Consider the following 15,246-nt stretch of genomic DNA (forward strand, 5'->3'; position numbering starts at 1 on the left):
TTTGGATATCTATTGTTGTAAGTTTCTAGCTGTAGTTGCAATTATTTCGATGACTTTCATTAGGGTTTCAGTGTTTTTTTTTTGGTTCTAAGTATGTCGACAAATGGTGGAGAAGAGAGTAAAGTCTTATGTGCACTGTGTACAAAAAAGTATATAATAATAAGGATTTTCTATTACATACACATACCAAAGGTTTAATGCACCGAATATGGGCATTAGGCTGGGTAAACTGCTTACCAAAGAATCCTTTATAATATATGCAGTTAAAATATATTTTAAATTTATATGAATAATATGTATTTTTTAAGCCATGGGATTTAAATTTAAATATAAAATATTTATTTAAAGAAAGAAGCAAATAATGACACTAAGGAACATTTAACCCTCTAATGCCCTAATTTTTTTTGCGAGCTGATTAAATTTTCAATGTTAACGACACAAAAGCAAAAAAAAACAAGTATATACGGCCGTAAGTTCGGCCAGGCCGAAGCTTATGTACCCTCCATCATGGATTGCGTAGGAACATCATCTAAACACTGCCATCCACAATCGAATTACTTAAGTTGCGGTAACGCTTGCCGATGGCAAGGTATCTTAAAACCTCCTAACACCATCTTCTAAATTGTATGTAAGTCCATACGTGGTATATATTAAATCAAAAAAGATCGATCCAATACGTATATAATTCAGTTTGACAAAGTAGACATAACATTTTGACAAAATGTTCTACAGAAATAAAATTTTAACAAAATTTTCTATAGAAGTAAAATTTTCACAAAATGTTCTATAGAAATAAAAATGTTGACAAAATTTTCTATAGAAAGAAAATTTTGACAAAAATTTCTACAGAAATAAAATTTTAACAAAATATTCTATAGAAATAAACTTTTGACAAAATTTTCTATAGAAATAAAATCTTGGTAGATTACTTTTGGCTCGAGTGACAACCATGATTATGAACCGAATAAAATTTGAACAAAATTTTCTATAGAATCAAAATTTTGACCAAATTTTCTATAGAAATAAAATTTTGACAATGATGAAAATTTTATTATGAACCGAATAAAATTTTAACAAAATTTTCTCTAGAAATAAAATTTTGACAAAATTTTCTATAGAAATAAAAGTTTGGTAGATTATTTTTGGCTCTGGTGGCAACCATGATTATGAACCGATATGGACCAATTTTTGTGTGATTGGACCAATTTTGGTATGGTTGTTAGCGACCATGCCTAATTTGAACCGGATCGGATGAATTTTGCTCCTCCAAGAGGCTCCGGAGGTCAAATCTGGAGAATGTTTAATATGGGGGCTATATATAATTATGGACCGATATGAACCAATTCTCGCACGGTTGTTAAAGATCATATACTAACACCATGTTCTAAATTACAACCGGATTGGATGAAATTTGCTTCTCTTGGAGACTTCGCAAGCCAAATCTGGGGACCGGTTTATATGGGGGCTATATATAATTATGAACCGATGTGGACCAATTTTTGCATGGTTGTTAGAGACCATATACTAATACCATGTACCAAATTTCAGGCGGATCGGATGAAATTTGCTTCTCTTTGAGGCTCGGCAACCCAAATCTGGGGATCGGTTTATATGGGCGCCATATATAATTATGGACCGATGTGGACCAATTTTTGCACGGTTGTTAGAGACCATATACCAACATCATGTACCAAATTTCAGCCGGATCGGATGAAATTTTCTTCTCTTTGAGGCTCCGCAAGCCAAATCTGGGGATCGGTTTATATGGGGGCTATATATAATTATGGACCGATGTGAACCAATTTTTGCATGGTTGTTAGGGACCATATACCAACACCATGTACCAAATTTCAGCCGGATCGGATGAAATTTGCTTCTCTTTTAGGCTCCGCAAGCCAAATCTGGGGATCGGTTTATATGGGGGCTATATATAATTATGAACCGATGTGAACCAATTTTTGCATGGTTGTTAGAGACCATATACCAATACCATATACCAAATTTCAGCCGGATCGGATGAAATATGCTTCTGTTAGAGGCACCACAAGCCAAATCTGAGGGTCCCTTTATATGGGGGCTATACGTAAAAGTGGACCGATATGGCCCATTTTCAATACCATCCGACCTACATCGATAACAACTACTTGTGCCAAGTTTCAAGTCGATAGCTTGTTTCGTTCGGAAGTTAGCGTGATTTCAACAGACGGACGGACGGACATGCTTAGATCGACTCAGAATTTCACCACGACCCAGAATATATATACTTTATGGGGTCTTAGAGCAATATTTCGATGTGTTACAAACGGAATGACAAAGTTAATATACCCCCATCCTATGATGGAGGGTATAAAAATAAACAAGAAAAATTTATATGGTAAAATCCAGTATATGCTGCAAAGCCTCATGAACAGTTTCAACTAAGTTTTCTTTTTATTTTGCCCATTTTTTGTTGTCTTAAGGTGTGTTTTACTAAAAGCGTCCTTATTAAATGAAGCCCGACTAAAGGCGGGATTGGGCATTAGAGGGTTAAGGCGCATTCTTTTTGTAACCTGCGCCACACTGTAGAACAGCCCAGCAAAAAAAGCGTCGCCAAAAAATGTAATGAAATTGTTCTTTTGCAAAATTGACGCAGAAGCGATGAATTTAACATGGGCTTGTCATAGGACGGAAGTCCTCCATTTCAACAGCCATTGCACTGAATTTGCATCACTTTTTTAGGTGTGATCCGAATTCAATGTTTTGAATGTAAATTAAAAATTGTCAAATAAATAATTTTTATAATTTTTTATAATTTTAAATGGATTCTAAAGGTTGAATTACACACCAAGCGTCAATCCGTGCGATGATGGAAGGGTTGATTTTTTCTGTTTGCGGCAGACTATTCGAGCTTTTGATTTCAAAGAGAAATGTCAACTCTTCAATCATCGGACGCATTTAACGCATTGAACGCATGGTATGTAATTTTACCTTAACGCTTGTCTGAAACGTTTGACCTCAAATATTTTCAAAAATTCACAATTCTTCCAGATTGGATTTAGCATTTTTTCGACAAAATTTAAATAATTTGTTACCATAAAGGGTGATACGGTCAAAATTTGGTCAAGGGAAAACGCGTGCAAATCGGTGAAATCGTTTATTTAAAAAATCAAATTAAATTTCTTTTTCAAGTTCAATTAGTATAAAATTCAGGAAAAATATCCAGTTAGGCTTTCGCTTTTCCAAATCCGAATTGCCGGGCCTCACGCTTGACACCTGCCATCAGATTTTGTACAGCCACCTTGTCCACCTTCTTCGCCGCAGAAAGCCAGTTTGCCTTGAACTGCTGCTCGTCCTTAGCAGTTTTTATACCAACCACCATGGTGACGGGGGTATAATAAGTTTGTCATTCCGTTTGTAACACATCGAAATATCGATTTCCGACTATATAAAGTATATATATTCTTGATCAGGGAGAAATTCTAAGACGATATAACGATGTCCGTCTGTCCGTCTGTCTGTCTGTCTGTCTGTTGTAATCACGCTACAGCCTTCAATAATGGCGCTATCGTCCCGAAATTTGGCACAGATTAGTTTTTTGTTTGCAGGCATGTCAAGTTTGAAGATGGGCTATATCGGTCCAAGTTTTGATATAGTCCCCATATAAACCGACCTCCCGATTTGGGGTCTTGGGCCTATAAAAACCGTAGTTTTTATCAGATTTGCCTGACATTAGAAATCTAGTGGTATTTTGGGACCATAAAGAGGTGTGTCGAAAAAGGTTCGTATCGGTCCATGTTTTAGTATAGCCCCCATATAGACCGATCTCCCGATTTTGCTTCTTAGGCGTCTAGAAACAGTATTTTCTATCCGATTTGTCTGAAATTGAAAATCTAGAGGTATTTTAGGACCATAAGAAGGTGTGTCGAAAATCGTTCGTATCGGTCCATGTTTTGATATAGCCCCCATATAGACCGATCTCCCGATTTTGCTTCTTGGGCGTCTAGAAATTATATTTACCATCCGATTTGCCTGAAATTGGAAATCTAGAGGTATTGTGGGACTATAAAAAGGTGTGTCGAAAATGGTCCATATCGGTCCATGTTTTGGTATAGCCCCCATATAGACCGATCTCCCGATTTTGCTTCTTAGGCGTCTAGAAACAGTATTTTCTATCCGATTTGTCTGAAATTGAAAATCTAGAGGTATTTTAGGACCATAAGGAGGTGTGTCGAAAATGGTCCATATCGGTCCATGTTTTGGTATAGCCCCCATATAGACCGATCTCCCGATTTTGCTTCTTACGCGTCTAGAAACCGTATTTTCTATCCGATTTGTATGAAATTGAAAATCTAAAGATATTTTGGGACCAAAAAGAGGTGTGTCGAAAATGGTCCGCACCGGTCCAGGTTTTGATATAGCCCCCAATATAGACCGATCTCCCGATTTTGCTTCTTGGGCGTCTAGAAATTATATTTACCATCCGATTTGCCTGAAATTGGAAATCTAGAGGTATTGTGGGACTATAAAAAGGTGTGTCGAAAATGGTCCATATCGGTCCATGTTTTGGTATAGCCACCGATCTCCCGGCTTTATTTCTTGGGCTTCTAGAATCCGTAGTTTTTATCCGATTTGCTGGAAATTTGTAATCTATAATAAAATTTTAGACAAACGAAATTTCTTTTTCTTATAAAGTGTTTTTGTTTATTCAAAGATTGTCTCTAAAATTTGTGTCAAAAAAAACTTTGCTTGTCTAAAATTACGTTTCTCAAAAAAGAAAACACTTCTTACAGGGTATAGCAGGCGCACTGAACATGAAAATTGCTTCAAACTGAAAGTAAAAGTTCCAGATTTTTCTCAGCGTATTTAAATAAATGCGGAAAAATGTACAGATTTAAGATTTTAAATCAAGGCGTAATATCAACACATACACGATATGTTTATATTTTCTCTAAAACTCAAACAAATTTGGTTCTCATAAATCCAGAATCTTATCTGGTCTTCATAGGTAGAATCTTTAAAGTTTGTCTTCGGGAGCTGGCTCGTTTGGGAGAAGATTTGTCATCAAACCCCCTACAATTCTATATATTATCAAGTAACCCACTACGACGAAGAGTTTTTATAGTAAACTATTATACTTGATTCTTGGTGGTGGGTATTTAAAATTCGGCCCGGCCGAATTTACTGCTTTATATACTTGTTTTGGTCTTCTTTAGGTTCCGCTTGACAATAGCCCAGTATTTCTCAATTGGGCGGAGCTTTGGCGTGTTGGGAGGGTTCTTGTCCTTGGGAACCACCTGCACGTTGTTGGCGGCGTACCACTCCATGGCCTTTCTACCGTAATGGCAAGATGCCAAATCCCGCCAAAACAGTACGGAACAACCGTGTTTCTTCAGGAAAGGCAGCAGACGTTTATTCAAACACTCTTTCACGTAAATTTCTTGGTTGACAGTCCCGGAAGCTATGAAAATGCTGCTTTTTAAGCTACAAGTACAGATGGCTTGCCAAACCAGATATTTCTTTGCGAACTTTGACAGTTTTATCTGCTTGAAAATATCTGCTACCTTTCCCCTTCCTTTTGCCGTATAAAACTCCTGTCCCGGAAGCTGCTTGTAGTCGGCTTCGACGTAGGTTTCGTCGTTCATTACCACGCAGTCAAACTTCGTCAGCATCGTCGTGTACAGCCTCCGGGATTGCGCTTTGGCCGTCGTATTTTGTTTATCATCGCGATTTGGAGTCACTACCTTCTTGTAAGTCGATAGTCCGGCTCGTTTTTTGGCTCGATGCACGGTTGTAGACGATACACCCAGCTTATTTGCGGCATCTCGGAGAGAGAGGTTAGGGTTTCGCTTGAAACTACCGGCAACTCTCTTTGTCGTCTCAGCGGCTACCGGTTTTCGATTGCCGCTGAGACGACATCCTCCATCTGTCTGTGAACACATTTTTGTAATCAATGTCCAGGTCGCACTTTTAGTCCAATCGACTTAAAGTTTATGTTTTGGGTCAGAATAACAGGTTGCCTGATAAGTCCCCGGTCTTACACTTAGATGGCCTCGCTAGTATTAAATGCATATTATTTTTATATAGTACCGACCTTCAAATGATTCGTGTCAAAATTTGACGTCTGTAAGTCAATTAGTTTGTGAGATAGAGCGTCTTTTGTGAAGCAACTTTTGTTATTGTGAAAAAAATGAAAAAAAAGGAATTTCGTGTTTTGATAAAATGCTGTTTTCTGAAGGGAAAAAATATGGTGGAAGCAAAAACTTGGCTTGATAATGATTTTCCGGACTCTGCCCCAGGGAAATCAACAATAATTGATTGGTATGCAAAATTCAAGCGTGGTGAAATGAGCACGGAGGACGGTGAACGCAGTGGACGCCCGAAAGAGGTGGTTACCGACGAAAACATCGAAAAAAATCCACTAAATGATTTTGAATGTCCGTAAAATGAAGTTGATCGAGATAGCAGAGGCCTTAAAGATATCAAAGGAACGTGTGGGTCATATCATTCATCAATATTTGGATATGCGGAAGCTCTATGCAAAAAGGGTGCCGCACGAGCTCACATTTGACCAAAAACAACAACGTGTTGATGATTCTGAGCGGTGTTTGCAGCTGTTAACTCGTAATACGCCCGAGTTTTTTCGTCGATTTGTGACAATGGATGAAACATGGTTCCATCACTACACTCCTGTGTCCAATCGACAGTCGGCTGAACCGTCTCCGAAGCGTGGAAAGACTCAAAAGTCCGCTGGCAAAGTAATGGCCTCCGTTTTTTGGGATGCGCATGGAATAATTTTTATCGATTGTCTTGAGAAGGGAAAAACCATCAAAAGTGACTATTAGATGGCGTTATTGGAGCATTTGAAGGTCGAAATCGCGGCAAAACGACCCCATATGAAGAAGAAAATAGTGTTGTTCCACCCAAACAACGCACCGTGCCACAAGTCATTGAGAACGATGGCAAAAATTCATGAATTGGTCTTCGAATTGCTTCCCCAACCACCGTATTCTCCTCCCTGGCCTCCAGCGACTTTTTCTTGTTCTCAGACCGCAAAAGGATGCTCGCAGGGAAAAAATTTGGCTGCAATGAAGAGGTGATCGCCGAAACTGAGGCCTATTTTGAGGCAAAACCGAAGGAGTACTACCAAAATGGTATAAAAAAATTGTAAGGTCGTTATAATCGTTGTATCGCTCTTGAAGGGAACAATGTTGAATAATAAAAAACAAATTTTGAAAAAAAAATGTGTTTTTCTTTGTTAGACCGGGGACTTATCAGCCAACCTGTTATTCAGTCCATTGTGATACCACATTAACTAAAAGTACCTATTACATATGGGCACTTCTAGTTTTAACCGCTGAACTTTCTCGATTATTCCCTTCTGTTGAACCAACCAAATTGTTCCAAAAACATTAGCAGACTGCTTAAGTTAACGTTTTCCAGGTCCGCCAGTAATCTAAAGCTATATGCCCTTAAAATTTGCTTACGCCTTACACAAAATGCAGGACACTCACACAAGAGGTGTTTAATTGATTCCTTCTCCTCCGCATCATGACAGCTCATAAAGTAGTCATTATATTTCGCGCCAATAGTTTTTGCAAAATTGCCCATCAGGAAGCGACCCGTTATAGGAGATATCAGAAGTGAAATCTGACGTCTTGAGAACACTAGCATATCTAGTGTGCGGTTTAAGTTTAAATGGGGACATATTAGCTTGGTGTCGTTACAACACTTGCAATTCTCCCATCGAAGATTTGCCATCATAACAGTCCACGTCCCCTTGTAAATTGCAAGTCAATCTGAAAATTTTAGTTTTTTTATACCCTCCACCATAGGATGGGGGTATATTAATTTTGTCATTCCGTTTGTAACACATCGAAATATTGCTCTAAGACCCCATAAAGTATACATATTCTGGGTCGTGGTGAAATTCTGAGTGGATCTGAGCATGTCCGTCCGTCTGTTGAAATCACGCTAACTTCCGAACGAAACAAGCTATCGACTTGAAACTTGGCACAAGTAGTTGTTATTGATGTAGTTCGGATGGTATTGCAAATGGACCATATCGGTCCACTTTTATGTATAGCCCCCATATAAACGGACCCCCAAATTTGGCTTGTGGGGACTCTAAGAGAAGCACATTTCATCCGATCCAGCTGAAATTTAGTACATTGTGTTAGTTATGGTCTCTAACAACCATGCCAAAATTGGTCCATATCGGTCCACGTTTACGTATAGCCCCCATATAAACGGACTCCCAAATTTGGCTTGCGATTGCTCTAAGAGAAGCAAATTTCTTCCGATCCAGCTGAAATTTGGTACATGGTGTTAGTATATGGTCTCTAACAACCACACAAAAATTGGTCCACATTGGTCCATAATTATATATAGCCCCCATATAAACCGATCCCCCGATTTGGCTTTCGGAGCCTCTAAGAGAAGCAAATTTCATCCGATCCGGCTGTGTTGGTATATGTTCTCTAATGACCATGAAAAATTGGTCCACATCGGCCCATAATTATATATAGCCCCCATATAAACCGATCCCCAGATTTGACCTCCGGACCCTCTTAGAGGAGCAAAAGTCATCCGATCCGATTGAAATTTGGTACGTGGTGTTAGTATATGGTCTGTAACAACCATGCAAGAATTGGTCCATATCGGTCAATAATTATATATAGCCGCCATATAAATCGATCCCCAGATTTGTCCTCCGGAGCCTGTTGGAGGAGCAAAATTCATCCGATCCGGTTGATATTTGGAACATGGTGTTAGTATAAGGCCGCTAATAACCATGCCAAAATTGGTCCACATCGGTCTATAGTTATATAAAGCCGATCCCCAATCACACAAAAATTGGTCCATATCAATTTTTTTAAAATTTTATTTCTATAGAACATTTTTTCCAAATTTTACTTCTATAGAAAATGTTGTTAAAATTTTATTTTGTCCAAATTTTATTTCTATAGAAACTTTAAACTTAATTATATACGTATTTAATCCACCTTTTTTGTCTAATATATACCACGTATGGACTAACTTACAATTTAGAAGACTATGTTAGGAAGTTTTGAGATACCGTGCCATCGGCAAGTGTTACCGCAACCCAAGTAATTCGATTGTGGATGACAGTCTTCAGTAGAAGTTTCTACGCAATCCATGGTGGAGGGTACATAAGCTTCGGCCTGGCCGAACTTACGGCCGTATATACTTGTTTTTCACTGAAATACTTTAGTTAAAATTTCCTAAAATAAAACTTAAATTTCCTTGATGTTGGGTTCGCTATTTTTGGTTTTATGTGCCCACAGTCTTAATTTCCTAATATTTATATAAGGAGCACACATATCAATACTAAAATACGTGGATAAGTAAAGTTTCTGGAGTGTATAAGAATGTGCTTTAATCCTGATTTCTTTCTTTCTGAAATAAAAATAATGAAGACAGAAAATAATACAAACGAAAATCAAAGACATTCGAAGCCACAAGTATTTATTTTTTTAAACTAAGCAGGGAAGGATTTTTTTAAGGGCCCCACCAAAAACTAGACTGCCCCAGGAACATTTGCCTTACTTCAATGGCATACGATTTTAATGGAGGGACGTAAATTAATTTTTTTATGTTGAGCAATTGTTATGAACTTTCTTTTAAATTTTAGAGAAGATTGTGTATATTGAGGTTAGTTTGGCATAATCTCTCATATAAAGTCAAAAAAATTTTAGTGTATAAAAAAGAGTCGAATGCAGACACCATTTATTTTGGATAATAACAATTTAAGGGCCTCTACAACATCTTCCAAATCACCCACATTAACCATGTCGAACACATTATCTCGAGTTGTTCACATGTTGTTAAGTATGTCTGTCTTATTTGAAAGGATCTGGGACATGCGGACACATAGCAATACTACATTGAAAAATCACCATGACACCATTAAGGATATACACGCAAACACACTTGTTACTGGAAAGAATGAAAATTACCACTATATGTGAATGAATGGAAAATAAGTACATACGGTCGTAAGTTCGGCTAGGTCGAATCTTATGCACCCTCCACCATGGATTGAGAAGAAACTTCTACTAAAGACTGTCATCCAAAATATAATTCATTGTGAATGATAGTCTTTTGTAGCGGTAATTAGAGAGCCGAATTGAAAGATGGGGTCGCTTTTTAAGGAGGCTATAAACAATTATAAACCGATATGAACCAATTTTTGTGTGATTAGAGATACATTTATCTGGGTGCTATATATAATTATAGACCGATATGGACCACTTTTGGCATGGTTGTTAGCGACCATATACTAGCACAATGTACCAAATTTCAAGCGGATTGGATGAAATTTATTCCTCCAAGAGGCTCCGGAGGTCACATCTGGGGATCGGTTTATATGGGTACTATATAATTATGGACCGATATGAATAAATTATTGCGTGGTTGTTAGGGACCATATACTTAAGCCACGTACCAAATTTCATCCAGATCGGATGAATTTTGCTTCTCCAAAAGCCACCGCAGGTCAAATCTGGGGATCGGCTTATATGTGGGCTATATATAATTATCGACCGATAAAGACAAATTTTTGCATGATTGTTGCAGACCATATACTAACACCACGTACCAAATTTCAACTGGATCCGATGAAATTTGCTTCTGCAAGAGGCTCCGGAGGTCAAATCTGTGGATCGGTTTATATGGGTACTATATATAATTATTGACCGATATGGACCAATTTTTGCTTGATTGTTCCAGCCCGTATATAAACACCACGTACCAAATTTCAACTGGAACCGATGAAATTTGCTCCTCCAATAGCCTCCGGAGATCAAATCTGGAGATCGGTTTATATGGGTACTATATATAATTATTGACCGATATGGACATATTTTTGCTTGATTGTTCCAAACCGTATACAAACACCACGTACCAAATTTCAACCGTATCGGATGAATTTTGCTCCTCCAATAGCCTCCGGAGATCAAATCTGGAGATCGGTTTATATATTATTTTTGCTTGATTTTTCCAGGCCGTATACAAACACCACGAACCAAATTTCAACCGTATCGGATGAATTTTGCTCCTCCAATAGACTCCGGCGGTCAAATCTGAAGATCGGTTTATATAGGGGCTATATATAATTATGGACCGATATGGACCAGTTTTTGCATGGATGTTGGAGGTCATAAACTAACAACACGTACCAAATTTCAACCGGATCGGATGAATTTTGCTCCTCCGATACCCTCCGGAGGTCAAATCTGGGTATCGTTTTATATGGGGGCTATATATAATTATGGACCGATATGGCCCATTTGCAATACCATCCGGCCTACAGCAACAACAACTACTTATGCCAAGTTTCAAGTCGATAGCTTGTTTCGTTCGGAAGTTAACGTGATTGCAACAGACGGACGGACATGCTTAGATCGACTCAGAATTTCACCACGACCCAGAATATATATACTTTATGGGGTCTTAGAGCAATATTTCGATGTGTTACAAACGGAATGACAAAGTTAATATACCCCCCATCCTATGGTGGAGGGTATAAAAAGAGTGAATCCAATACTCGCAAATGCATGGACGTAATCATAATGGAAGAAAGGAAAATTATTTTTTATACCCTGCACCACATTGTGGAACAGGGTATTATAAGTTTGTGCATATGTTTGTAACACCCAGAAGGAGACGAGATAGACACATGGTGTCTTTGGCAATAATGCTCAGGGTGGGTCCCTGAGTCGATATAACCATGTCAGTCTGTCCGTCTGTCCGTCCGTCCGTCTGTCTGTGAACACATTTTTGTGATCAAAGTTTAGGTCGCAATTTAAGTCCAATCGCCTTCAAATTTGGCACATGTTCCTAATTTGGGTCAGAATAGAACCCTATTGATTTTGGAAGAAATCGGTTCAGATTTAGATATAGCTCCCATATATATCTTTCGCCCGATATGAACTTATATGGACCCAGAAGCCAGAGTTTTATCCCGATTAGCTTGAAATTTTGCACAAGGAGTACAATTGGTAGTATAGTCACGTGTGCCAAATTTGATTGAAATCGGTTCAGATTTAGATATAGCTTTCATATATATTTTTCGCCCGATATGGACTTATATGGCCCCAGAAGCCAGAGTTTTGGCCCAATTTGGTTGAAATTTTGCACTAGGAGTAAAATTAGTAGTATAGTCATGTGTGCCAAATTTGAAATCGGTTCAGATTTAGATATAGCTCCCATATATATGTTTTTCTGATTTCGGCAAAAATACTGTCAAAATACCAACATTTTCCTTGTTAAATCGCCACTACTTAGTCGAAAAGTTGTAAAAATGACTCTAATTTTCCTAAACTTCTAATACATATATATCGAGCGATAAATCATAAATAAACTTTTGCGAAGTTTCCTTAAAATTGCTTCAGATTAAAATGTTTCCCATAATTGTTTACTAAAATTGTGTTCCACCCTAGTGCATTAGCCAACTTAAATTTTGAGTCTATAGATTTTGTAAAAGTCTATCAAATTCTGTCCAAATCGAGTGATATTTAAGTGTATGTATTTGGGACAAACCTTTATATATAGCACCCAACACATTTGACGGATGTGATATGGTATCGAAAATTTAGATCTACAAAGTGGTGCAGGGTATAATATAGTCGGCCCCGCCCGACTTTAGAATTTCCTTACTTGTTTTTGTATAATTTATAAGGGAACCACCATGATGATACCAGGCTTAATATGCCTTTGCACGTCAACTGATAGTGTCAATCACAGAATTAATTAGAAGTAAAAAAATATTTTCAAATTTTAATTTAAGGATTAAGGATTCAATCAAACATTTGATGATTTCGATTGCAAAACTCAATTAATGTTTTAAATCACAAAAATAATTGATCCTATTAATTTTTTAAATGAAATGTCTTCAATTACTAACCATAGTGGTAGTACCAATCATAGTTTTAATTGGGCATCAAAGAAATACTTGATTAAAAAATAATTGATTTGATTAGCAAATTTTAATTAATTTTTCTGGTCTGGTTCTGGTTGAAATTTGGTATGTTGAGAAATTTGATAGATTGCGCTAGTATATGGCCGCTAACAACCATGCCAAACTTGGTCCATATCGGTCTATAGTTATATATAGTCGATCCAAAAAAAATCTACCAAAATTTTATTTCTATAGAAAATTTTGTCAAAATTTTATTATTATGCAAAATTTTCTCAAGATTTTATTTCTATAAAAAATTTTGTAAAAATTTTATTTCTATAGAAAATTTTGTAAAAATTTTATTTCTAAAGAAAATGTTGTCAAAATTTTATTACAATACAATTTTTTTTCAAGTTTTTATTTCTATAGAAAATTTTGTCAAAATTTCATTTCTATAGAAAATTTTGTCAAGATTTTATTTCTATAAAAAATTTTGTAAAAATTTTATTTCTATAGAAAATTTTGTAAAAATTGTATTTCTAAAGAAAATGTCAAAATTTTATTACAATACAATTTTTTTCATGTTTTTATTTCTATAGAAAATTTTGTCAAAATTTCATTTCTATAGAAAATTTTGTCAAAATTTTATTTCTATAGAAAATTTTGTCAAAATTTTATTTCTATAGAAAAGTTTGTCAAAATTTTATTGCTATAGAAAATTTTGTCAAAATGTTGTTACAATACAAAATTTTTTCAAGTTTTTATTTCTATAGAAAATTTTGTCAAAATGTTATTTCTATAGAAAATTTTGTCAAAATTTTATTGCTATAGAAAAACTTGTCAAAATTTTATTTATATAGAAAATTTTGTCAAAATTTTATTGCTATAGAAAAATTTGTCAAAATTTTATTTATATAGAAAATGTTGTCAAAATTTTATTTCCAACAGAAAATTTTGTCAAAATTTTATTTCTATAGAAAATTTTGTCAAATTTTTATTTCTATAGAAAATGTTGTCAAAATTTTATTACAATACAAATTTTTTTCAAGATTTTATTTCTATAGAAAATTTGGTCAAAATTATATTTCTAACATATAGAAAAATTTGTCAAAATTTTATTTCTGTAGAAAATTTTGTCAAAATTTTATTGCTATAGAAAATTTTGTCAAAATTTTATTGCTATAGAATATTTTGTCGAAATTTTATTTCTATAGAAAATTTTGTCAAAATTTTATTTCTACAGAAAATTTTGTCAAAATTTTATTTCAATAGAAAGTTTTGTCAAAATTTTATTTTTGTAGAAAATTTTGTCAAAATTTTATTTCTATAGAAAATTTTGTCAACATTTTATTTCTATAGAAAATTTTGTCAAAATTTTATTTCTATAGAAAATTTTGTCAAAATTTCATTTCTATAGAAAATTTGTCAAAATTTTATTGCTATAGAAAATTTTTCAACATTTTATTTATATAGAAAATTTTGTCAAAATTTTATTTCTATAGAAAATTTTGTCAAAATTTTATTTCTATAGAAAATTTTGTCAAATTTTTATTTCTATAGAAAATGTTGTCAAAATTTTATTACAATAGAAAATTTTGTCAAAATTTTAAAGGGTGATACGGTCAAAATTTGGTCAAGGGAAAACGCGTGTAAATCGGTTAAATCGTTTATTTAAAAAATCAAATTAAATTTCTGTTTCAAGTTCAATTAGTATAAAATTCAGGAAAAATATTCAGTTAGGCTTTCGCTTTTCCAAATCCGAATTGCCGGGTCTCACGCTTGACACCTGCCATCAGATTTTGTACAGCCACCTTGTCCACCTTCTTCGCCGCAGAAAGCCAATTTGCCTTGAACTGCTGCTCGTCCTTAGCAGTTTTTTTGGTCTTCTTTAGGTTCCGCTTGACAATAGCCCAGTATTTCTCAATTGGGCGGAGCTCTGAAGTGTTGGGAGGGTTCTTGTCCTTGGGAACCACCTGCGCGTTGTTGGCGGCGTACCACTCCATGGCCTTTTTACCGTAATGGCAAGATGCCAAATCCGGCCAAAACAGTACGGAACAACCGTGTTTCTTCAGGAAAGGCAGCAGACGTTTATTCAAGCACTCTTTCACGTAAATTTCTTGGTTGACAGTCCCAGAAGTTATGAAAATGCTGCTTTTCAAGCCACAGGTACAGATGGCTTGCCAAACCAGATATTTCTTTGCGAACTTTGACAGTTTTATGTGCTTGAAAATATCTGCTACCTTTCCCCTTCCTTTTGCCGTATAAAACTCCTGTCCCGGAAGCTGCTTGTAGTCGGCTTCGACGTAGGTTTCGTCGTCCATTACCACGCAGTCAAACTTCGTCAGCAT

The 15,246-nt window shown here is 35.9% G+C and overlaps 1 protein-coding gene across 1 annotated transcript in view; it reads left to right on the forward strand.

The window, feature by feature from the left end:
* The window catches only part of cv-d (vitellogenin-like lipoprotein), an 88,310-nt gene that overhangs the window by 65,779 nt on the left and 7,285 nt on the right, over nucleotides 1–15,246 (forward strand). The window lies entirely within an intron of this gene.

This window comes from Haematobia irritans, chromosome 1, assembly GCF_050003625.1.
Source record: "Haematobia irritans isolate KBUSLIRL chromosome 1, ASM5000362v1, whole genome shotgun sequence".
Taxonomy (NCBI): Eukaryota; Metazoa; Arthropoda; class Insecta; order Diptera; family Muscidae; genus Haematobia; species Haematobia irritans.